A 24,901-nucleotide genomic window follows, 5' to 3' on the forward strand; every position below is an offset into this window, starting at 1 on the left:
TCTTTCAGCTTGAAGAACTCCCTTTAGCATTTCTGGTAAGATGAGTCCAATGGTAATGAATTCCTTCAGCTCTTGTTTGTCTAGGAAAGTCTTTATCACTTTTTCTTTCCTAAAAGACACTTTTGCCAGTTAAAGTATTCTTGGTTGAGAGGATGTCCCCTCCTCCCACCCATCCAGCATTTTGTATGTATACCATCTACTCTCTCCTGGCCTATAAGGTTTCTGCTGAGAAATCCACTGCTAGCCTTATTGGAACTCCTTATATGTGATATGCTTCTTTTCTCTTGTGACTTTCAGGATCCTGTCTTTGTCTTTAATTTTTGGTAGTTTGATTATAATATGTCTTGCTGTAGTCTGCAATTTTGTTTGTATTGAATCTGATTAAAAACCTTTGACCTTCCAATATCTAGATATTTTGGTCTTTCCCCAGATTTGGGAAGTTATTTGCTATTATATTTTTAAATAAACCTTCTGGCCCTTTGTCTTTCTCTTCTACTTCTTGAACTCCTATAATTTGAAACTTTGCTTTTTTGATGCTCTCCCATAAATTCTGTAAACTTTTAAAATTCCCCTTCTTTCTTTTTCCTTTTCTTTCTCTGACTGGGTAATTTCAAATGTCCTATCTTTGAGCTCACTGATTCTTTCTTCTGCTTCATTGAGTCTGTTATTGGAGCTCTCTATGGAATTTTCAAGGTCAGTTATTGTGTTTTGTTAGCTTTCAATTTTTTTTATAGTTTCCATCTCTGTTAAACTTCAAATTTTGTTCATATATTGTTTTCCTGATTTTGTTTCATTGTCTATCTGTATTCTCTCATAGCTCACTAAACTTCTTAAAGATGATTACTTTGAACTCTTTGTCAGGCAGTTTGTAAATCTCTGTTTCTTTAGGGTCAGTTTGCTGGTGCATTATTTTGTTCCTTTGGTGGTGTCATGTTTCCCCAATTGTTCTTAATCCTTCTGGTTATACATCAGTGTCTGTGCAGACTGGAAAACTCTTTTTCTGGGAAAACTCTCCACCAATTAGTCTGTCCAGAGATTCTGGGCAGGGTTTCTGACATGGTCTGCAGGTGGGCTTGTGCTGGAATCTTACGGCAGGTTGACCTAGGTGCCTGTGTCAGCAAGTAGGTGGGCCTGGTGTCTCCATCTCTAGGGCTAGGATTGGAGCCTAGATCCACTGGGATGGATGTTTTGATTGAGTCTGCAGGGGTGGGCCTGGAGCCTACAGGGGCCAACCTGAAGCCTGGCTATGCAGGGGTCAGCCTGAAACCTGAGTGTGCAGATGCCAACCTGAAGCCTGGGGATATGGGGTCATGCCCAGCCTGGGGGTGGTTTGGAACATGGGGCCACTGGGGATGGCCTGGCCCTGGGGTGTTCAGATCAGAGCCTGAGTCTGTGAGGGCTGACTGGTGCTGGAGTTTGCCTGGGGTGGGGCAACTGTGATGGGCCTAGGGCTTCCGGGTCCAGCCCATTCCTGGGGCCAGTCTGGAACTTGGAGCCACTGGGGTCAGCCTGGTTGTAGGGGAGGCCTGGAGGCTCAGTCTTTGGGTACTGACCTGAAGTCTGGGGCTATGAGGACCTGTCCGGCACTGGATTTTACTGGGGCAGTCCCAGTGATGGGGTCGAAGACAAAGTCCAATGCTCACTTCCCTCTATTTCCTCCAGGTATCTCAATTCACCTGGATTCAGGAAGGGGTGATGTGAGTAATGTGTAACTGTCTTTCTTACCCTCTTCAATGCATTGTTTCTTATTTCTGTGTTATACCCAGGTGCTGTAATCTCCTAATTTCCTCAGCTCTGAGAAAGTGTTTTTATACATGTTATTCAAATTGATGTTTTCTGGAGGAATGAGTGCTGGAGAGTCCTATGCTGCCATTTTGCTGATGTCTGTACTCCTGTTTAGTTATTGAAATTACTGATGTGGTTTGATTTAAGTTTTTAAATTTTAATGTGTGAGATTTTATATATACACACACTGCTTTTTTTCCCCTTCTTTCTTGCTGTTACATAGATTCATTAAGGTTTTCTTATTTTGTCTTCTCTCCCTCTGCTAGTTTAGAAGTCTCTTTTTCTATTATTACAATATTGTTCATTTAAAAAATGCATACTTGTCTTAACAAAGTCTAAAGTTAATATTGCTTCCCTCCTCCTGAGAGTTAAACTATTCACTAATCCCCATCTTCCATATAATTGTTGTCTTTTTTTTTTTTTTTTTTTGAGACGGAGTCTTGCTCTGTCGCCCAGGCTGGAGTGCAGTGGCTGGATCTCAGCTCACTGCAACCTCCGCCTCTCAGGTTCACGCCATTCTCCTGCCTCAGCCTCCCGAGTAGCTGGGACCACAGGTGCCGGCCACCTTGCCCGGCTAATTTTTTGTATTTTTAGTAGAGACGGGGTTTCACCGTGTTAGCCAGGATGGTCTCGATCTCCTGACCTCGTGATCTGCCCGTCTCAGCCTCCCAAAGTGCTGGGATTACAGGCTTGAGCCACCGCGCCCGGCCATATTGTTGTCTAATATAGTAGTTGCACCTTGGTTTCAACCCTCTCAAATTAGCCCGTATTTTTATTAACAGTCAATGCTGATTTATATATACTTACAGTTATAAATGTATTAATTCATCATTGTTCCCAGCTTCTTCCTTGGTTCTTAAAAAAGGTCATGCATTAGTGGTTCCTTCAGAAAATGGTTATCAAACTTTGCCTGAAATCTTATTCATTTCTCTCCAGTCTTGAATGATAAGTATAGAATTTTGGATAGTTATATTTTATCTGCATTTGAAGAAATTTTTATATTATCTTCTGGCCTTTGATGTTGCTGATAGAAAATCTATTTATTATTATTATTATCATTATTATTATTATTATTATTATTATTATTATTATTTTTTTTTTTTTTTTTTGAGACGGAGTCTCGCTCTGTTGCCCAGGCTGGAGTGCAGTGGCCGGATCTCAGCTCACTGCAAGCTCTGCCTCCCGGGTTCACGCCATTCTCCTGCCTCAGCCTCCCGAGTAGCTGGGACTACAGCCTCCCACCACCTTGCCCGGCTAGTTTTTTGTATTTTTTTTTAGTAGAGACGGGGTTTCACCGTGTTAGCCAGGATGGTCTTGATCTCCTGACCTCGTGATCCGCCCGTCTCGGCCTCCCAAAGTGCTGGGATTACAGGCTTGAGCCACCGTGCCCGGCCCTATTTTAATTATTTTTAAGGTAGGAAATCTATATTTTTCTTCTGGTTGTTTTGAAGATATTCTTTTCTGTTTGACATGTCTAAATGTGAATGTCTTTGTATTTATCCTATTCAAGACCTATGCTTCTTCAAACTGAGGACACATCTCTTTAACCATTTTGAAAAATTCTCAAATATATTATTTTCAGGCCAGGTGTGGTGGCTTAGCCCTGTAATCCCAGTACTTTGGGAGGCCAAGGCAGGTGGATCACTCTGGGTCAGCAGTTCGAGACCAGCCTGGCCAACATGGTGAAACCCCATCTCTACTAAAAATACAAAATTTAGCTGGATGTGGTGGCAGGTGCCTGTAATTACAGCTGCTCTGGCAGCTGAGGTGGAAGATCGCTTGAACCTGGTAGGTGGAGGTTGCCGCAAGCTGAGATGATTCCACTGAGCTCCAGCCTGGAAGACAGAGTGAGACTCTGTCTCAAAACAGTTTTCTATATATATAAGTTTCAAATATTCTATTCTTTCTGCAACTCTTGTGGCATACATATTGAGTATTTTAAGTCTCTCCTTCATTTCTTTTAATATTCCTTTATATTTTTGACATCTTTCTCTCTCATCTTTCTGTTGTGCCACCAATTTGTGGCATTTTGTTATGGCAGCTCTAGCTAACTAATACATGCTCCTTTCCTTTCTACCACAAAGTATTTGAACACTTAATGTATAATATTCTATCTAAGCAAAATACAATTCAAGCAAGTGTATTAGTCTATTTTCACACTGCTATAAAGATACTACCTGAGACTGGGTAAATTATAAACAAAAGAGGTTTAATTGACTCAGTTCCACATGGCTGGAGAGGCATCAGGAAACTTACAATCATGACGAAAGGCAAAGGGGAAGCAAGACACGTCTTACATGGTGGCAGGAGAAAGAGAGACAGTGCAAGGGAAACTGCCACTTTTAAAACCATCAGATCTCATGAGAACTCCCTCACTATCACAAGAACAGCATGAGGGAAACTGCCCCCATGATCCAATCACCTCCCATCATTCCCTCTCTCGACAGGTGGGAATTACAATTTGAGATGAGATTTGGGTGGGGATACAGAGCCAAGCCATATCATCAAGTAAACACTGAAAACAAACTACCCATCAATCAGCCTGAACTATATATACAGTGAGGAAATTTACATTATTGTGACATAGAACATATCAACAGTGTAGCCAGATACGTTCAAAAGCACTAAATTATTTCTCGAATTTTGAAGTTACATGGAAATCCTTCACACAGCAAGTATTCTGAAAGGATGAAAACTAGAAACAAGCAATTTTCATTTATAGACATTAAAATAATTATTTTTAATAAGTCACTGAGAATTTAACAAATTTAAGATTTCATAAAAGTAAATGGATGTTCTCTTCTTCACTTAGGGGCTAGTCCAGTGTACCAGTGAAGACAGCTGCCTTTAAGTGCATATATTTTGAATATAAACTATGTGAGCAAGAATCTGACTTCTAGCCAGTCCTTGGTCATGGAAATCAGGCCTAACATATGTAGAGACATTTATAGCTTGCCTTCAAGTTAGAGTAATTTAAGTTCTGTTGATATGACTTACTGCTAAGGAAGTTTCTTCACCAGAGATCAACACTTGTGTGTTCTTTAGAAACACAAGCCATTTCTACCCAAAGACTGCGATTTGCTTTGCATTGAATGTAGCTAGGAAGAGAAAAACTCCAGTTTCTTTATTCTAAGACCAGAATTGGTTTTGAGTGGGACTTGAATGCTGGTGCTGTGTAGCTAGAATAGAATACATGCCAGTAGCTCACATTAGTAAATTGTCTCTGGTGAAGATGCTTTTCCAGGTGGAAACATGTTTTCATGAAGAAGGAAATGTTTTTCTTTTTGTAAAGCATGGAAAGATTTCATCTTAATCAGAAATTTTCTTAAGCTTGGGCTTGCTTTTCCCTCTTTGCTCTGTGTCCTAGCTGATGCTCTGCTGCAGAGGCTCCTGGGTGAACTTTGGTCTGTAGTAAACACTCTCCTGCCACTTCTCATTTGCTCTCCACCTCATGATTCCTCTGGCTGCTCCTTGCTTTTCTCCCTGGAAGCTGGTTCTCAGAAGCTGTCATGTTTTTCTTTACTGCTTGTTGGACACCTACAAGATACTCCTGGGCCAATAATTTACAAGACCAAATGACATAATCCTTGACTCCAAGGGCTAATGGTTTATGCCTAATGGCCTCAACGGCCTGAGCCAACTGGCAGGAAAATGACATTTGTGTTCTTCTGGAGTGTTTATACTCTCCAGAGCACTGACTAGTCCATTGACATGGTCTACATCTTTCCCCTCTAAATAGTTCACAATGCAGCACCAAGATTTGGTAATGGAGCCAGATCTAGCTTAGAGGGAGCTCTCGTTTGCACTGAGAAAGACTCTTTGTTTTGTTTTGTGGCACATTTTCTATGGAGGAGAGGGCTTCGAACATAAGTCATAAATAAACCTAGACAACAATCCCTATACAATAAGTAGAAATTATGGTCTCTATCAACATTCATGAATAATGAGGCAGATATGTGGTATGATTTTGAAAGTGATTTTAAAACTCCTAAACAAATACTCTAATCCCCTAAATATGATGCTCCACTTGCCCCAGTGCCTGATTTTCTGCCATGAATTAGCTAAGGAAACAGACTGGATAATGAGAAGCCAGGTCATGCTAGGGTGTTTTGGACACTTAGGCCTGATCAGGAAGTGGTAAGTAGATGATTTTTTGTTTTTGGAGGGGAGGGATTGAAGGTGGAGTTCATTTGAGCAGGGAGTTGGTAGGCAGGTAAGTGGTAAAGAGTAAGGGAAGACACAAAAGGGAAGAAGAAAATATGTCAACAGGCTAGAGTAAGGCTAGATCTTTCAAAGGCTTAAATGCCAGAAATAAATGTAAAAATATTTATAAAGCACAAAATATTAAAATAGCCTTTTTTTTTTTTTTTTTTTTACATATTCTGGTGGCAACATTCTAGAAAGTATATCCAAGCTGAATAAACTTTTCTCTTTTTCACTGGTCCTCCCTTGCTGATGCTGTCACCCAGGACTAGGTCAGTGTAGTGGGCATTCATAGAAGGGAAGTGTGTCTGCTGATGTACAGGACACAGCGTAGGTCCATAAGCGCTGCGCAACATGTAGTTCCAGGGAGTCCCGTTCAGAAGGGCTATGATATGAATGGCTGCCCATGGAGTCATGCAACATGGAGGCCCTAGGATTCAAGCTCTGATTAAGATTGACTGCACTGAACAAAGTGTAGTCAGAAGCCTCTGCCATAGAATCACTAGAGCACTTGTTAAAATGCAGATTCCTACAGGTTTAAACTGGGTGGGAGTAAAGGAGAGCTGGAATTTCAATATTAAAATAGAATTCTTGAGCTCCCTGGCAGCACATGGTAACTACTTTTACATGAAGTTATTACCTGCTGCTTCCCTTTTTCCCCCAGGAAAGCTCCAAGTGAGAGAGGCCTGAACTTCTGCTCTGGGAGCCAGTTCTGGCATGGCCTGCCCCAGCATCTGGTCAGCCACCTGCAGCCATTCCATATTCTGACCTAAGCCAAAAGAGCACACAACCCATGTCAAAGAGCTATATCAGGAGCTCTGGAGGACAAGGTTTTAAGATTTGAGCCTCAATTCCAGCTTTGCCACTGAAATAATTTGGATATTTTTCCCCCAAAATTTCATATTGACATTTGATCCCAGTGTTAGAGTTGGGGCCTAGTAAGAGGTGTTTGGATCATTGGGGCGGGTCTCTCATGAAAGACTTGGTGACCTCCCCATGATAATAAGTGAGTTCTCACTTTATTAGTTCTTGTGAGATCAGATTGTTTAATCGAGCCTGGTCTCGCCTTCCTCTGTCTCTCTTCCCCCTTTTCTTGCCATGTGACATGCCCATTCCCCTTTGCCTTCCACCATGATTGGGTTTCCTGGGGTCCCTCACCAAAAGTGAAAGCTGGTACCATGCCTGCAGAACAATGAGCCAAATAAACCTCTTTTCCTTATAAATTACCCAGACCCAGGTATTCCTTTATAGAAATGCAAACTGGCTAAAACATCTAACTGTATGGTACTATTTAAATTCATAAAATTTCTCTGGACATATTTTCTTGTGTGCTTGATTGGAGTTGAAGTGAGAATGCAACTTCCATGCCTTGATCTAAACTACCTCTCTTTTTTTAAGTTATGAGGGTGAAAAAAGTACACCCCATAGGTCCAAAATTCAGAAACTCTTGAGGACAAATGTGTTTTGAATTCAGAATCTGTTGTGTTTTTTTGAAATGTAATATAATGTGTATATATTATGCAGTACCTTTAGCAGGGTCTGAGCAGGATCTGTAATTAAATATGTTAATTATTTCTATAGCAAAATATGTGAATGTTTGCCATTAATGTGATAAAGCTATAGATAGTCTTCATTCAGGTTTTGTTGCCAAATTACATATGTCTAAAACTTCAAAAACCCTTCTAGATTTTAGAACATTTTAATTTTGGAATTTTAGGATAAAGTATTGTAGACTTTTACTAATGCCAGTTCTTTTTTTTTGCATAGAATTGTTTTATTCAAGTCAAATTTATATAGCGTGAAACACACAAATCAGTATATAAGGCTTTTGACAAACACATATACCTATATAATGCATACTTCCATCACTCTATAAAGTTCCTTTCTAGGCAGTTCCCATCCCCACTCTCTAAGAGACAACCACCATTCTGCTTTTTCCCCAAAGATTAGTTTTGCCTGATTTGATAAATGAGCTCATATACCATAGTATTTATTTTATAAATACTATGTGTCTGGCTTCTTTGACTTACATTTTTTAAGTTCTTCCATATTGTTGTGGATCAACAGTTAATTCTTTTTTTAACTACTCAGTAATATTTCCTTATATTAATATACTATAAATTATTGTCGATTTTTCTGTTGGGGCTAGTATGAAGAAAACTGTTGTGATAATTCTCTTTTATTATTATTATACTTTAAGTTCTAGGGTACATGTGCACAACATGCAGGTTTGTTACATATGTATACATGTGCCATGTTGGTGTGCTGCACCCATTAACTCATCATTTACATTAGGTTTATCTCCTAATGCTATCCCTCTCCCCTACCCCCTCCCCACAATAGGACCCAGTGTGTGATGCTCCCTTTCCTGTGTCCAAGTGATCTCATTGTTCAATTCCCACCTATGAGTGAGAACATGCAGTATTGGGTTTTCTGTTCTTGCGATAGTTTGCTGAGAATGATGGTTTCCAGCTGCATCCATGTCCCTACAAAGGACATGAACTCGTCCTTTTTTATAGTATTCCATGGTGTATATGTGCCACATTTTCTTAATCCAGTCTGTCACTGATGGACATTTGGGTTGATTCCAAGTCTTTGCTATTGTGAATAGTGCTGCAATAAACATATGTGTGCATGTGTCTTTATAGCAGCATGACTTATAATCCTTTGGGTATATCCCCAGTAATGGAATGGCTGGGTCAAATGGTATTTCTAGTTCTAGATCCTTGAGGAATCGCCACACTGTTTTCCACAATGGTTGAACTAGTTTACAGTCCCACCAACAGTGTAGAAGTGTTCCTATTTCTCCACATCCTCTCCACATTTCTCCACAGCACCTGTTGTTTCCTGATTTTTTAATGATTGCCATTCTAACTGGTGTGAGATGGTATCTCATTGTGGTTTCTCTGATGGTGAGTGATGATGAGCATTTTCTCATGTGTCTGTTGGCGGTATGAATGTCTTCTTTTGAGAAGTGTCTTTTCATATCCTTTGCCCACTTTTTGATGGGGTTGTTTGTTTTTTTCTTGTACATTTGATTAAGTTCTTTATAGGTTCTGGATAGTAGCCCTTTGTCAGATGAGTAGATTGTAAAAATTTTCTCCTGTTCTGTAGGTTGCCTATTCACTCTGATGGTAGTTTCTTTTGCTGTACAGAAGCTCTTTAGTTTAATTAGATCCCATTTGTCAATTTTGGCTTTTGTTGCCATTGCTTTTGGTGTTTTAGTCATGAAGTCCTTGCCCATGCCTATGTCCTAAATGGTATTGCCTAGGTTTTCTTCTAGGGTTTTTATGGGTTTAGGTCTAACATTTAAGTCTTTAATCCACCTTGAGTTCATTTTTGTATAAGGTGTAAGGAAGGGATCCAGTTTCAGCTTTCTACATATGGCTAGCCAGTTTTCCCAGCACCATTTATTAAATAGGGAATCCTTTCCCCATTTCTTGTTTTTGTCAGCTTTGTCAAAGATTAGATGGTTGTAGATGTGTGGTGTCATTTCTGAGGCCTGTATTCTGTTCCATTAGTCTATATCTCTGTTTTGGTACCAGTACCATGCTGTTTTGGTTCCTGTAGCCTTGTAGTATAATTTGAAGTCAGGGAGCATGATGCCTTCAGCTTTGTTCTTTTTGCTTAGGATTGTCTTGGCTCTATGGGCTCTGTTTTAGTTCCATATGAACTTTAAAGTAGCTTTTTCCAATTCTGTGAAGAAAGTCAGTGGTAGCTTGATGGGGATAGCACTGAATCTATAAATTATCTTGGCCAGTATGAATGCCAGCTCTTATATCTTAGCTAAAGCCTGTATGTTTGGTACATTATACATTTGTGAAGTTTGAGGATAGAGCATTGAAGTGGAATACAGGTGCCAGTGGGCCACAGCATCGTGGTTATAAGAACAGTACTGCAGCTTAAGTTCACAAGCCCTGTCTTGCCTCTAATAGACTGTGACCTTGGGCAAGTTTATTAACCTCTTTGTACCTCACTTCTCCCACCTGTAAGTCATAGAGTTGTTGTGAGGATGAAATAATCTATTATATTTTAGGCACCTAGAAGACTGCTTGGCACATAGTACTCCACAGGTGTCAGTTTTCATTATCCTAGGAATTGTGCTAACTTGTTTTATTTGCTTATTTTTATGTAGGGGTGGGGCCAGGGAGATGAGGTCTAGAAAATGAGAGATTATTTGACAGAGGGCACTGGTCAAACCATTCTCCTCCTTGTATTTTTCCCCCAGTCCTGCTCCAGGTATACTGTTTGGTAACCCCTTTCTGCCCATCTCCGTGCTTGACTCCATCTATGAAACTGGAAATGTCATTCTACTTACTGATAAGATTATGTAAAGGAAACAGATTGAATTTTTAGAAAGGGAATTATTATTTCCTTGAAAGGCAAAGCTGTATTTATGTCACTAATTTTAGCAATCTATAGGTTGCTGGGAAAAATTAAGCAAAGTAGGGGCCTGAAGGACCTGCCTTGTACTTAAACTATGTGTCTAATCCAAATGAATTCAGATTAAACAATGAAAATGTTTAACTGAAGATGAAATGTAGTGAGTTTCCACGAACTCACTCATCTTCCCCACAGCCCAGGAAACTGCATATAATTTTAAAGCTCACAAGCCAGAGGTTTGTCCTTCCTCCTAATCCTAAGTTTTATATGGGTTGTGACTCATGTGGCCACTGAAGGCAAATCACTGATTTATATTCAGCAAGAGCAGAATATAAATCGGCTCCAAACCAGAGCTCTGGGTGGAAGCTACAAGCTAGACTGAGTAGCATGTAAGCATTGGACATGGTTTTAGTCTCATTGAGAGGATGTTTCTTCTCAATCTGATATTTATATGATGAAAGTGTTTTCTTTTTTCCTTCCTTACAGAAATGCAGTTCTCAAGTTAAGTGATTGGTAAGCACCATAGCAGCAGATGTTTTAATTTACATATGCACCACAATCTAAAGCTTCACTTCTGCCACATAGAATCCAGTCATTTGCTGGAGTCTTTCAAATTTGTTTCTTAAAAAAAAAAAAAAAAAAAAAAAAGGCACGAAAAATACAATTACACTGAATGGGTATTATTCTACCTGAGGAATAAGGATTGCTAAAGGAAGATATGAAAAGAGGGTTTTCTTTTCATTAGTAAATTCCAAAAAATTTGCTTACCTTCTCATCACTGCCAGACATGACAAGACCTTTGAAATGGAAAAAATTCTTTCTGTGGTTTCAAATCAGCCATTTTTAACCCCCTTTGCTGCCTAACTTAATTAGATTTTCCTTAAAAAGTATTGCTCTAGGCTAAATATTTGTATGCCAAGTATCAGCCTTAAGCATATTTTCACTATGAAATTGTTAACCTCTGAGAAACTTAATAGAATTTTAATTGTACTGATGCTTTTGGGAACTCCTATAATAGGCTTTGATCCCCTTCTCTGTCTGTAACTTCCCTGGGTTTGATTTACATTTATTTTAACCAAGGTCATTAATTCATAACCTTATGAATCCCCACCCACAAGAAACCACAGTCACAACATAAAGAATCTCTCATTCAATGATTTTTAAACACTCTGTAAATACATTACAAACTCTTAATTACCTACAAAATTAATTTATCCATTATTGAAAGATACTTCCTAATGAGGTAGAAAATAACCAAATCACTATTTTCTAGGATACTTGGGCAGGCAACACTGAAAGAAAGCAGTAATTTTGATTTTGAAAAACAATGTTTGCTTTTTTAAATGACCACAGCTAAGCAAATCTGCTAGTGAAATTCCACTAAACAGTTGCTTGCCCCTTGGTAAATCAATTAGCTTAGATCTCTATCATGAAGGTGTCTTTTGGTTCTAACAAGTGACCATAGAGGTAAAGTATTTGTTTACATCCTTCTAACTCTAGGATGGGATTGTACAGATCTTGAAGAAAAAGCAAAGCTATATAAACCTACTTGTAGTTAGAACTGTCCCTAACCCTTCAAGATGGATCGGACTGCATGTGGTGGCTCACGCCTGTAATCCCAGCATTTTGGAAGGCTGAAGTGGATGGACCACGAGTCCTGGTCTCAGGACTTCGAGACCAGCCTGGCCAACATGGTAAAACCCCATCTCTACTAAAAATACAAAAATTAGCTGGGCCTGGTGGCATACACCTGTAATAGCTACTCAGGAGGCTGAGGCAGGAGAATTGCTTGAACCCGGGAGGCAAAAGTTGCAGTGAGCCAAGATTGTGCCACTGCACTCCAGCCTGGGTGGCAGAGCGAGACTCTGGGGGAAAAACAAAAAGAAAAGAAAAGAAAAGAAAAAAAGAAAAGAGAAGGGAGGGAGGAAGGGTCGACGTTGGCTCACGCCTGTAATCTCAGCACTTTGGGAGACCAAAGTGGGTGGATCACTTGAGTTCAGGAGTTCCAGATCAGCCTGGCCAACATGGTTTAACCCCATCTTACTAAAAATACAAAAATTAGCCAGGTGTGGTGGTGTGCACCTGTAATCCCAGCTACTCAAGAGGCTAAGTTGGGATCCCTTGAACCTGGGAGGTGGAAGTTGCAGTGAGCCGAGATCGCGCCATTGCACTCCTCATGGGAGACAGAGCAAAACTCTCTCTCTCTCTCAAAAAAAAAAAAGGGGGGGGGGGCCTTTTTGCCATGTTTATATAAATTATTATGGCAGTATCACCATGATATATTTTTGTCAAAAATGTTAAACCTGAGTTTTGCCAAACCTTAAGACTGAACTTTCAGTTTATAGAAAATATGGGGAGCCAGGCATGGTGGTGCATGCCTGTAGTCACAGCTACTTGGGAGGCTCAGCTGAGGATCCCTTGAGTCAGGAGCTTAAGGCTGTAGTGAGCTGTGATCTTGCTGTTGCACTCCAGTCTGGGTAACAGTAAGATCCTGTCTCAAAAAAAAAAAAAAAAAAAAGCCAAAAACAATGTACAAACCCCCTTTTTGGATTCAAGTCCAAAATATTAACTGTAGAATTAAATTTGATGGTGGTGGTAGGGAACCATTGGGGAAATCTGAATATGAACTAGATATTAGAGTATAATAAGGATAAAATGCTATGATGTCTGGAATTTTCTTTAAACAACTTGAACAATATGCTAGCAAATAATAGCAAAATATTAATTTCAGTTGAAATAGGGCATACAGGGATTCACAATACCAGTCTCTCTAGTGATTATTTGAAAGTATTCATAATAAAGATAAAAATAACACTTGAAAAAATATGAAAGAAAAGAAAAGTCTACAGCTTTTTTCAGAGACATACTTTAATTTCTTTATACCACTCATAGTCAGGATGTGTTTGTATAGGTAACCTAACTTTCATGCTCGTTCCCTTTGATTCTGCTTCCTATGAAAATATATAACAAGTAGGATTATAATTTGTGTTCTTGAAACAAGTGGTCCATGGACCCCTGAGTTTCCTTGAGACCCTTTCAGGAAATCTATGAGGCCAAAAGTCTTTGGATAGTAAGAGTAAAATGTTATTTGCTTTTTTATTGTATTGACATTTGCATTAATAGTGCAAAAACAATAGTGGGAAGTTGCTCTTTGAAAAATAGGTTTCCCTCAAATAATATATTCAAACATTATGGTCATAAAAATTAGCAGTTTTTTAAACTAGAAAAAACACGTTTGTACTATTTGTAAATAAAATTAAATATTCTTTAAAGGAGAGGAAAACTGCTGGTATCTGAGCATGAGAGAGAGAGGCTGGGGGGAGATTTTTTCAAAACCATTTGAGAATAAATTACATATGTCATGGTCATTTACTCCTAAATAATTCAATATGTAATTCCCATGAATATTCTTTCACAATTATGGTACCTTTGTTAATGTTAGTAAATTTAACTTTAATTATAATATTTTAACCTAATCTCTCTGCATTCCAATTTTATCAAATGAATACTAATGCTCTTTGAAATATTTTACCCCAGTCTAAGATCAGTGTTATATTTAATTGTCATGTCTCTTTAGCTTCCTTTAATCTGGAATATTTCCATAGATTTGTTTGTATTTTCTGACACTTTTGAAGAATATATCTCCTCTTCCTTTAATTGAACATTCCTCATTTTCAGTTTGTCTGATGTCTGATATTGTGTCCTCAGGGTATCAGAACTGGTGGTATCTGACGTCTGCCTGACTTTCATTGGTGATGTTATTTATTTATTTATTTTTATTATACTTTAAGTTCTAGGGTGCATGTGCACAACGTGTAGGTTTGATACATAAGTATACATGTGCCATGTTGGTTTACTGCACCCATCAACTCATCATTTACATTAGGTATTTCTCTTAATGCTATGCCTCACAGGCCCTGGTGTGTGACGTTCCCCGCCCTGTGTCTAAGTGATCTAATTGTTCAATTCCCACCTATGAGTGAGAACATGCGGTGTTTGGTTTTCTGTCCTTGTGATAGTTTGCTGAGAGTGATGGTTTCCAGCTTCATCCATGTTCCTGTAAAGGAAATGAAGTCATCCTTTTCCATGGCTGCATAGTATTCCATGGTATATGTGTGCCACGTTTTCTTATCCAGTCTATCATTGATGTACTTTTGGGTTGGTTCCAATTCTTTGCTATTGTAAATAGTGCCTCAGTAAACATATCTGTACATGTGTTTTTATAGTAGCGTGATTTATAATCCTTTGGGTATATACCCAGTAATGGGATTGCTGGGTCAAATGGTATTTCTAGTTCTAGATCCTTGAGGAATTGCCACATTGTCTTCCACAATGGTTGAACTAATTTACACTCCCACCAACAGTGTAAAACATTCCTATTTCTCCACATCCTCTCAAGCATGTGTTGTTTCCTGACTTTTTAATGATCATCATTCTAACTGGCATGAGATGGTATCTCGTTGTGATTTCGATTTGCATTTCTCTGATGGCGAGTGATGATGAGCATTTTTTCATGTGTCTGTTAGCTACATAAATGTCTTCTTTTGAGAAGTATCTGTTCATATCTTTCACCCACTTTTTGATGGGGTTGTTTGTTTTTTTCTTGTAAATTTGTTTGAGTTCTTTGTAGATTCTGGATATTAGCCCTTTGTCAGATGGGTAGATTGCAAAACTTTTCTTCCATTCTGTAGGTTGCCTGTTTACTCATGATAGTTTATTTTGCTGTGAAGAAGCTCTTTAGTTTAATTAGATCCAATTTGTCTATTTTGGCTTTTTTTGCCATTGCTTTTGGTGTTTTAGTCATGAAGTCCTTGCCCATGCCTATGTCCTGAGTGGTATTGCCTAGGTTTTCTTCTAGGGTTTTTATGGTATTAGGTCTAACATTTAAGTCTTTAATCCACCTCAAGTTAATTTTTGTATAAGGTGTAAGGAAGGGATCCAGTTTCAGCTTTCTACACATGGCTAGCCAGTTTTCCCAGCACCGTTTATTAAATAGGGAATCCTTTCCCCATTTCTTGTTTTTGTCAGCTTTGTCAAAGATTAGATGATTATAGATGTGTGGTGTTATTTTTGAGGCCTCTGTTCTGTTCCATTGGTCTATGTCTCTGTTTGGTACCGGTGCCATGCTGTTTTGGTTACTGTAGCCTTGCATAGTTCGAAGTCAGGGAGCATGATGCCTCCAGCTTTGTTCTTTTTGTTTAGGATTGCCTTGGCAATTTGGGCTCTGTTTTAGTTCCATATGAACTTTAAAGTAGTTTTTTTCCAATTCTGTGAAGAAGGTCATTGGTATCTTGATGGGAATGGCATTGAATCTACAAACTACTTTTGACACTGTGGCCATTTTCATGATATTGATTCTTCCTATCCATGAGCATAGAATGTTTTTCCATTTGTTTGTGTCCTCTTTTATTTCATTGAGCAGTGGTTTGTAGTTCTCCTTGAAGAGGTCCTTCACATCCCTTGTAAGTTGGATTCCTAGGTATTTTATTCTCTTTGTAGCAATTGTGAAGGGGAGTTCACTGATGATTTGGCTCTCTGTTTGTCTGTTAATCGTGTACAGGAATGCTTTTTTTTTTTTTTTTTTTTTTTTTTTTTTTGAGACAGAGTTTCACTCTGTCACCTGGGCTGGAGTGCAGTGGTGTGATCTCGGCTCACTGCAAGCTCAGCCTCCTGGGTTCATGCAATTCCTCTGCCTCAGCCTCCTAAGTAGCTGGCACTACAAGCACCTGCCACCACGCCTGGCTAATTTTTTGTATTTTTAGTAGAGATGGGGTTTCACCGTGTTAACCAGGATGGTCTTGATTTCCTGACTTCATGATCCACCTGCCTCAGCCTCCCAAAGTGCTAGGATTACAGACATGAGCCACCTCGCCCAGCCAGAATGCCTGTGATTTTTGCACATTGATTTTGTATCCTGAGACTTTGCTGAAGTTGCTTATTAGCTTAAGGAGATTTTGGGCTGAGACAATGGGGTTTTCTAAACATACAATCATGACATCTGCAAACAGGGACAATTTGACATCCTCATTTCCTAATTGAATACCCTTTATTTCTTTCTGTTGCCTGATTGCCCTGGCCAGAACTTCCAACACTATATTGAATAGGAGTGATGAGAGCAGGCATCCTTGTCTTGTACTGGTTTTCCAAGAGAATGCTTCCAGGTTTTGTCCATTCAGTATGATACTGGTTGTGGGTTTGTCATAAATAGCTCTTATTATTTTGAGATATGTTCCATCATTACCTAGTTTGTTGATAGTTTTGGCATGAAGGCTGTTGAATTTTGTTGAAGGTATTTTCTGCATCTGTTGAGATAATCATGTTTTTTTTGTTGGTTCTGTTTATGTGATGGATTATGTTTATTGGTTTGCGTGTGTTGAACCAGCCTTGGATCCCAGGGATGAAGCCAACACAATCATGGTGGATAAGCTTTTTGACATGCTGCTGGATTCCGTTTGCCAGTATTTTATTGAGGATTTTCACATCGATGTGTGTGTGTGTCTCTGCCAGGCTTTGGTATCAGGATGATGCTGGCCTCATAAAATGAATTAGGGAGGATTCCCTCTTTTTATATTAATTGGAATAGGTTTCAGAAGGAATGCTACCAGCTTCTCTTTGTACGTCTGGTAGAATTCGGCTGTGAATCCTTCTGGTCCTGGACTTCTTTTGGTTGGTAGGCTATTATAGCCTAAATTTCAGAGCCTGTTATTGGTCCATTCAGAGATTCAACTTCTTCCTAATTTAGTCTTGGAGGGTGTATCTGTCCAGGAATTTACCCATTTCTTCTAGATTTTCTAGTTTATTTGCATAGAGGTATTTATAGTATTCTCTGATGGTAGTTTGTATTTCTGTGGGATCAGTGGTGATATCATCCCCTTTATCATTTTTCATTTTGTCTTTTTGATTCTTCTCTCTTTTCTTCTTTGTTAGTCTTGCTAGTGGTCTATCAATTTTGTTGGTCTTTTGAAAAAACCAGCTCCCAGATTCATTGAATTTTTTGAAGGTTTTTTTGTTTCTCTTTTTCAGTTCTGCTCTAATCTTAGTTATTTCTTTCCTTCTGCTAGCTTTCAATGTGTTTGCTCTTGCTTCTCTAGTTCTTTTAATTGTGATGTGAAGGTGTCAAATTTAGATCTTTCCTGCTTTCTCTTGTGGGAATTTAGTGCTATAAATTTCCTCTACACACTGCTTTAAATGTGTCCTAGAGATTCTGGTACGTTGTGTCTTTGTTCTCATTGGTTTCAAAGAACATCTTTATTCCTGCCTTCATTTCATTATTTACATAGTAGTCTTTCAGGAGCAGGTTGTTCAGTTTCCATGTAGTTGAGCGGTTTTGAGTGAGTTTCTTAATCCTGAGTTCTAATATGATTGCACTGTGGTCTGAGAGACAGTTTGTTGTGATTTTTGTTCTTTTACATTTGCTGAGGAGTGCTTTACTTCCAATTATGTGGTCAACTTTAGAGTAAGTGCGATGTGGTGCTGAAAAGAAAGTATATCCTGTTGATTTGGGGTGGAGAATTCTGTAGATGTCTGTTAGGTCTGCTTGTTTCACATTTGCGTTCAGGTCCTGGATATCTTTGTTAATGTTTTGTGTCATTGATCTGTCTAATATTGACAGTGAGGTGTTAAAGTCTCCCATTATTATTGTGTGGGAGTCTAAGTCTCTTTGTAGGTCTCCAAGGACTTGCTTTATGAATCTGGGTGCTCCTGTATTGGGTGCATATATATTTAGGATAGTTAGCTTTTCTTGTTGAATTGATCCCTTTACCATTAGGTAATGGCCTTGTCTCTTTTGATCTTTGGCTTAAAGTCTGTTTTATCAGAGACTAGGATTGCAATGCCTCCTGTTTTTTGCTTTCCATTTGCTTGGTAGATCTTCCTCCATCTCTTTATTTTGAGCTTTTGTGCATCTCTGCATGTGAGTTGGGTCTCCTGAATACAGCACACTGATGGGTCTTAACTCTTTATCCAATTTGCCAGTCTGTGTCTTTTAATTGGAATATTTAGCCTATTTACATTTAAGGTTAATATTGTTATGTGTGAATTTGATCCTGTTATTATGATGTTCGCTGGTTATTTTGCCCGTTAATTGATGCAGTTTCTTCATAGCATTGATTGTCTTTACAATTTGCCATGTTTTTGCAGTGGCTGATACCAGTTGTTCCTTTCTGTGTTTATTGCTTCCTTCAGGAACTCTTGAAGGTAGGCCTGGTGGTGACAAAATCTCTTAGCATTTTCTTGTCTGTAAAGGATTTTATTTCTCCTTCACTTATGAAGCTTAGTTTGGCTGGATATGAAATTCTGGGTTGAAAGTTATTTTCTTTAAGAATGTTGAATATTGGTCCCCACTCTCTTCTGGCTTGCAGAGTTTCTGCCAAGTGATCTGCTGTTAGTCTGATGGGCTTCTCTTTGTGGTTAACTCAACCTTTTTCTCTGGCTGCCTTTAACACTTTTTCCTTCACTTCAACCTTGGTGAATCTGACAGTTACGTGTCTTGGGTTTGCTCTTCTCTAGGAGTATCTCTGTGGTGTTCTCTGTATTTTCTGAATTTGAATGTTGGCCTGCCTTGGTAGGTTGGGGAAGTTCTCCTGGAAAATATCCTGAAGAGTGTTTTCCAACTTGGTTCCATTCTTCCCATCACTTTCAGGTGCACCAATGAAACGTAGATTTGGTCTTTCCACAAAATCCCATATTTCTTGGAGCCTTTGTTTGTTTCTTTTTACTCTTTTTTCCCTACCTTGTCTTCTCACTTAATTTCATTAATTTGATCTTCAGTCACTGATAGTCTTTTTTCCACTTGATTGAATTGGCTATTGAAACTTGTGCATGCGTCACATAGTTCTTCAGCTCCATCCAGTCATTTAAGGTCTTCTCTGTACTGTTTATTCTAGTTAGGTATTTGTCTAATCCTTTTTCAAGGTTTTCAGCTTCCTTGCGATGGGTTTGAACATCCTCCTTTAGCTCGGAGAAGTTTGTTATTACCGACCTTCTGAAGCCTGCTTCTGTCCACTCATCAAAGTCATTCTCCATCTAGGTTTGTTCCATTGCTGGCAAGGAACTGCTATCCTTTTGAGGAGAAGAGGTGTTCTGGTGTTTAGAATTTTCAGCTTTTCTGCTCTGGTTTCTCCCCATCTCTGTGGTTTTGTCTACCTTTTTTCTTTGATGTTGGTGACCTACAGATGGGGTTTTGGTATAGATGATACTTTTGTTGATGGTGATGCTATTCCTTTCTCGTTGTTAGTTTTCCTTCCAACAGTCATGTCCCTAAGCTGCAGGTCTGTTGGAGTTTGCTGGAGCTCCACTCCAGACCCTGTTTGCCTGGGTATCACCAGCAGAGACTGCAGAACAGCAAATGTTGCAGAACAGCAAATATTGCTGCCTGATCCTTCCTCTGGAAGCTTCATCCCAGATGGGCAGCTGTCTATATGAGGTGTCAGTTGGCCCCTACTGGCAAGTGTCTCCCAGTTAGGGTACTCGGGCCCAGGTCAGGGACCCACTTGAGGAGGCAGTCTGTCCTTTCTCAGAGTTCAAACACCATGCTGGGAGAACAACTGCTCTCTTCAGAGCTGTCAGACAGGGACATTTAAGTCTGTAGAAGTTGTCTGCTGCCATTTTTTCAGCTATGCCCTGCCCACAGAGGTGGAGTCTAGATGCAGTAGGCATTGTTGAGCTGCAGTGGACTCCACCCAGTTCGAGCTTTCTGGCTGCTTTGTTTACCTACCTAAGCCTCAGCAATAGTGGGCACCCCTCTTCCAGCCAGGCTGCCACCTCGGAGATCAATCTCAGACTGCTGCACTAGCAGTGAGCAAGGCTCTGTGGGCATGGGACCCACCGAACCGGGCATGGGAGAGAATCTCTTTGTCTGCCAGTTGTTAAGACCTTGGGAAAAGCATGGTATTTGGGCAGGAGTGCCTCGTTCTTCCAAGTCGTCTGTCACAGCTTCCCTTGGCTAGGAAAGGGAATTCCCCCGACCCCTTGTGCTTCCTGGGTGAGGCAATGCCCTGCCCTTCTTCAGCTCACCCTCCATGGGCTGCACCCACTGTCCAACCAACCCAATGAGATGAACCAGGTACCTCAGTTGGAAATGCAGAAATTACCCATCTTCTGTTTTGATCATGTTGGGAGCTGCAGACTGGAGCTGTTCCTTTTTGGCCATCTTGGAACACTGCTCTGGTGATGTTAATTTTGATCATCTGATCAAGATGTTTTCTGATTCTTCACTGTGATAATTACTGTTTTCACTTGCAATAAAGGAGGAACCTGTGGAGAGATAGTCTAACACCATGCAAATATCCTTCTAGTCATCGAAATGTCTCTCTAGATTTAATATCTAGTGATGAATTTTGCCTGATCCAACCTTATAAACATGGCTTTCTTAAGGTATAATCTACAAGCCATAGAATTCATTTTTTATACATGTCCAATTCAATTAATTTTAGTACATTTACAGAGTTGTATGGCCATCACCACAATCTAATTTTAGAACATTTTCATCATCCCAGAAAGAAATCTTGTGCTCGTTTGCACACTATTTTTCACATTTTCTAATTTCTTAAGGTAGAAAGTTAGATTATTCAAAAATTTTCTTCTTTGTAACATAGACATTTATAGCTATAAATTTCTCTCTGAACACTGTATTAGCTATATCCCATCAATTTGGTATGTTGTGTTTTTATTCAGTTCAAAATATTTTATAATTTCCCTTGTTCTTTGTTTTTGATCCATGAGTTATTTATACATGTGTTGTTTAGTTTCCACATGTTTGTGAATTCCCCAAATTTGCTGTGGTGTTGATTTGTAATTTCATTCCATTGTGGTCAGAGAACATTCTTTGTATAGTTTCAATCCTTTTAAACTGAGGCTTGTTTTTATTACCTATGTGGTCTATCCCGGAAAATGTTCCAAATACATTTCAGAAGGATTTGTATTCTTCTATTGTGGATGGAATGTTCTACAGATGTCATTTAGGTCAGTTGGTCATATAGTATTGTTTAAGTCTATTATAGACTTTATAATTTTCCATTTAGTTGTTCTACTCATTGTCAAGAGTAGGGCATTGAGATCTCCAACTATTGCTACAGAATTGTCTATGTCTCCCTTTAGTTCTGTCAGTTTTTGCTTCATTCTGGAGCTCTGTTGTCAGGCCAATATATACATTTATTGTAATATCTTCTCAATGAACTGACTGTATTTTAAGATGCCTCTTTTTGTGTCTAGTAACAGTTTCTGTCTTAAAGCCTATTTTGTCTGATATTAGTATAGCCACTTAGTTCACTTATGCCTGCTGTTTGCTTGGCATATCTTTTCATAACCCTTTTTTTTTAACCTACTTTTGAAAAAAACCCTAAAGTATGTCTCTTGTAACATCATAAAACTGAATTTTGCTTGTATTTTTGTAATCGAGTCTTACAACCTGTGCCTTTACTTTGGAGTGTTTAACTCATTCACATGTAATGCCAGTATTGATATAGTTAGGCATATGTCTTCCATTTTGTTATTTGTTTTCTACAGGCCTTCTATCTTTTTGTTCCTCTATTTCTCCTCTATTGCCTTCTTTTGTATTACATGATTATTTTCTAGTATACCATTTTAATTTCTTTCTTAATTTTAAAAATCAATTTTAAGTCATTTCCTAATGGTTCTTCCAAGGGCTTACAACATACACCTTGTCAAAAGGTACTTCAGTTTATAGGAATGTAATTCCAGTAAGATAGAAAAATTTTATTCCAATATAGTTCCATTCCCTCTCCACATCTTTGTGCTATTATATACATACAAAAATATAGCATTATAAATATTATTTGAGCTGGGCCTGGTGGCTTGCACCTGTAATCCCAGCTGTTCAGGAAGCTGAGACAGTAGATTCCTTGAGGCTAGGGGCTTGAAACTAGCCTGGACAACACAGTGAGACCTTGTCTCTAAAACATTCTAAAGATTAGCTGGACATGGTGGTGCATGCCTATAGTCCCAGCTACTTGGGAGGCTGTAGTGAGAGGACTGCTTGAGCATATGTTGAGCCATCCTTGCATCCCAGGGATAAATCCCACTTCATCATGATTTAAACTCCCTTCTAATGTGCTGTTGAATTTAGTTTGCTAGTATTTTGTTGAGAATGTCTACATCTATGTTCATCAGAGATACTGGCTTGTAATTTTCTTTTCTTATAGTGTTCTTGTGTGGCTTTGGTGTCAGGGTGTTGCTGGCTTTATGAGTTTGGAAGTATTTTTTCTTCTTCAATTTTTCAGAAGAGTTTGAGAAAGATTGACATTTATTCTTTTTTGAATGTTTAGTAGAACTCATCAGTAAAGCTGTCAGTCCTGGGCTTTTCATTGCTGGGAAGTTTTGACTACTGGTTCAATATCCTTACTCATTATTTGTCTGTTCAGATTTATTATTTTTTTCATTATTCAGTCTTGGTTGGTTGTACGTTCTAGAAATTTGTCCTTTTTGCTTAGGTTTTCCAATTTTTTGGCATATAATTGTTCATATCAGTCTCTTATGATCCTTTGTATTTCTGTAGTATCAATTTTAAAGTTTCCCTTTCATTTATAATTTTGAGTTTTCTTTCTTTTTTTGTTAGTCTAGCTAAGGGCTTGCCAATTTTGTTTATCTTTTCAAAAAACTGTAATTGATCTTTCTACTGTTTTTCAGGTCTCTATTTTATTTAATTCCACTCTAATCTTTATTTTTTTTTTCTTTGTTAATTTTGAGCTTACTTTGGTCTTCTGGGTCCCTGAGGTATAAAATTAGGTTGTTTCAAGATTTTTTTTTTTTCTGAATGTTGGCATTTATCACTATAAACTTTCCTCTTGGAACTGCTTTTGCTGCATCCCATAAGTTTTGGTGTGCTGTGTTTCTATTCTCATTTGTCTCAAGATGTTTTTGATTTCCCTTTTGACCCACTTGTTTAGAGATGTGTTAATTTCCCATTTATCTGTGAATTTTCAGTTTTTTCTCTATTTCTAGTTTCATACCATGGTAGAAAAAAAAGATACTCAATATGATTTCAAACTTCTTAAATGTGTTAAGACTTGTTTTGTAGCATAACATATGATTTATCCTGGAGAATGTTCTTAAGATTATGTTTTTTTCTGCCGTTAAATGGCATGTTTTGAATATTTCTGTTACGTCTATTTGGTTTATATTGTTTTCCAGTCTACTATTTACTGATTTTTTCTGTCTGATCTGTCCATTGTTGAAAGTAAAGTATTGAACTCTCCTACTATTATTGTGTTGCTGTCTTATTTCTTCCTTCAGTTCTGTTTATTTGCTTCTTATATTTAGGAGCATAATTTTGGGTTCATATATATTTATAAGTGGTATATCCTCTTGATGAATGGACCCCTTTATGATTATATTATTATTTTGTCTCTTGTGAGAGTTTTTGACTTGAAGTCTATATAAGTATAACCACACTGCTCTGTGTCCTTAATGTTAAAGTGAGTGCTTTTTAATCCATTCAGTCACTCTATGTCTTTCATTTAGAGAATTTAATACATTTTCACCTAAAGCAATTATTGATAGTTTAGGATTAATTTTGCCATTTCGTTGATTGTTTTCTGACGGTTTTGTAGTACCTTTGTTCCGTATGCTGTCTTGCATTGTGATTTGACAGTTTTTTTTGGTAGTGATAATGGTTTGATTTGTTTCACTTTATATGTCTACTACAGGTTTCTTTTCCTTTGTGATCACCATGAGACTTACCTAAAACATCATATAACAGCCTGTTTTAAGCTGACAACAACTTAACTTTTTCACAAAAATTCTACACTTCCACTTCTCCCCCATTTACGTTTTTGATATCACAGTTTACATATTTTTATATTGTGTAGCCATTAACAAATTATTATAGCTAGAATTATTTTTATGACTTTCGTCTTTTAACTTTTTTTTTTTTCCTTTTATACTTTAAGTTCTAGGTACATGTGCATAACGTGCAAGTTTGTTACATATTGTATACCTGTGCCATGTTGGTGTGCTGCACCCATCAACTCGTCAGCACCCATCAATTCATCATTTATATCAGGTATAACTCCTCAATGCAATCCCTCCCACCTCCCCCCTCCCCATGATAGGCCCCAGTGTGTGATGTTCCCCTTCCCGAGTCCAAGTGAGCTCATTGTTCAGTTTCCACCTATGAGTGAGAACATGCGGTGTTTGGTTTTCTCTTCTTGTGATAGTTTGCTAAGAATGATGGTTTCCAGCTGCATCCATGTCCCTACAAAGGACGCAAACTCATCCTTTTTTATGGCTGCATAGTATTCCATGGTGTATATGTGCCACATTTTCTTAATCCAATCTGTCACTGATGGACATTTGGGTTGATTCCAAGTCTTTGCTATTGTGAATAGTGCTGCAATAAACATACGTGTGCATGTGTCTTTATAGCAGCATGATTTATAATCCTTTGGTAGTGGGATGGCTGGGTCATATGGTACATCTAGTTCTAGATCCTTGAGGAATTGCCATACTATTTTCCATAATGGTTGAACTAGTTTACAATCCCACCAACAGTGTAAAAGTGTTCCTATTTCTC

Source organism: Piliocolobus tephrosceles, chromosome 4 (assembly GCF_002776525.5).
Source record: "Piliocolobus tephrosceles isolate RC106 chromosome 4, ASM277652v3, whole genome shotgun sequence".
Taxonomy (NCBI): domain Eukaryota; kingdom Metazoa; phylum Chordata; class Mammalia; order Primates; family Cercopithecidae; genus Piliocolobus; species Piliocolobus tephrosceles.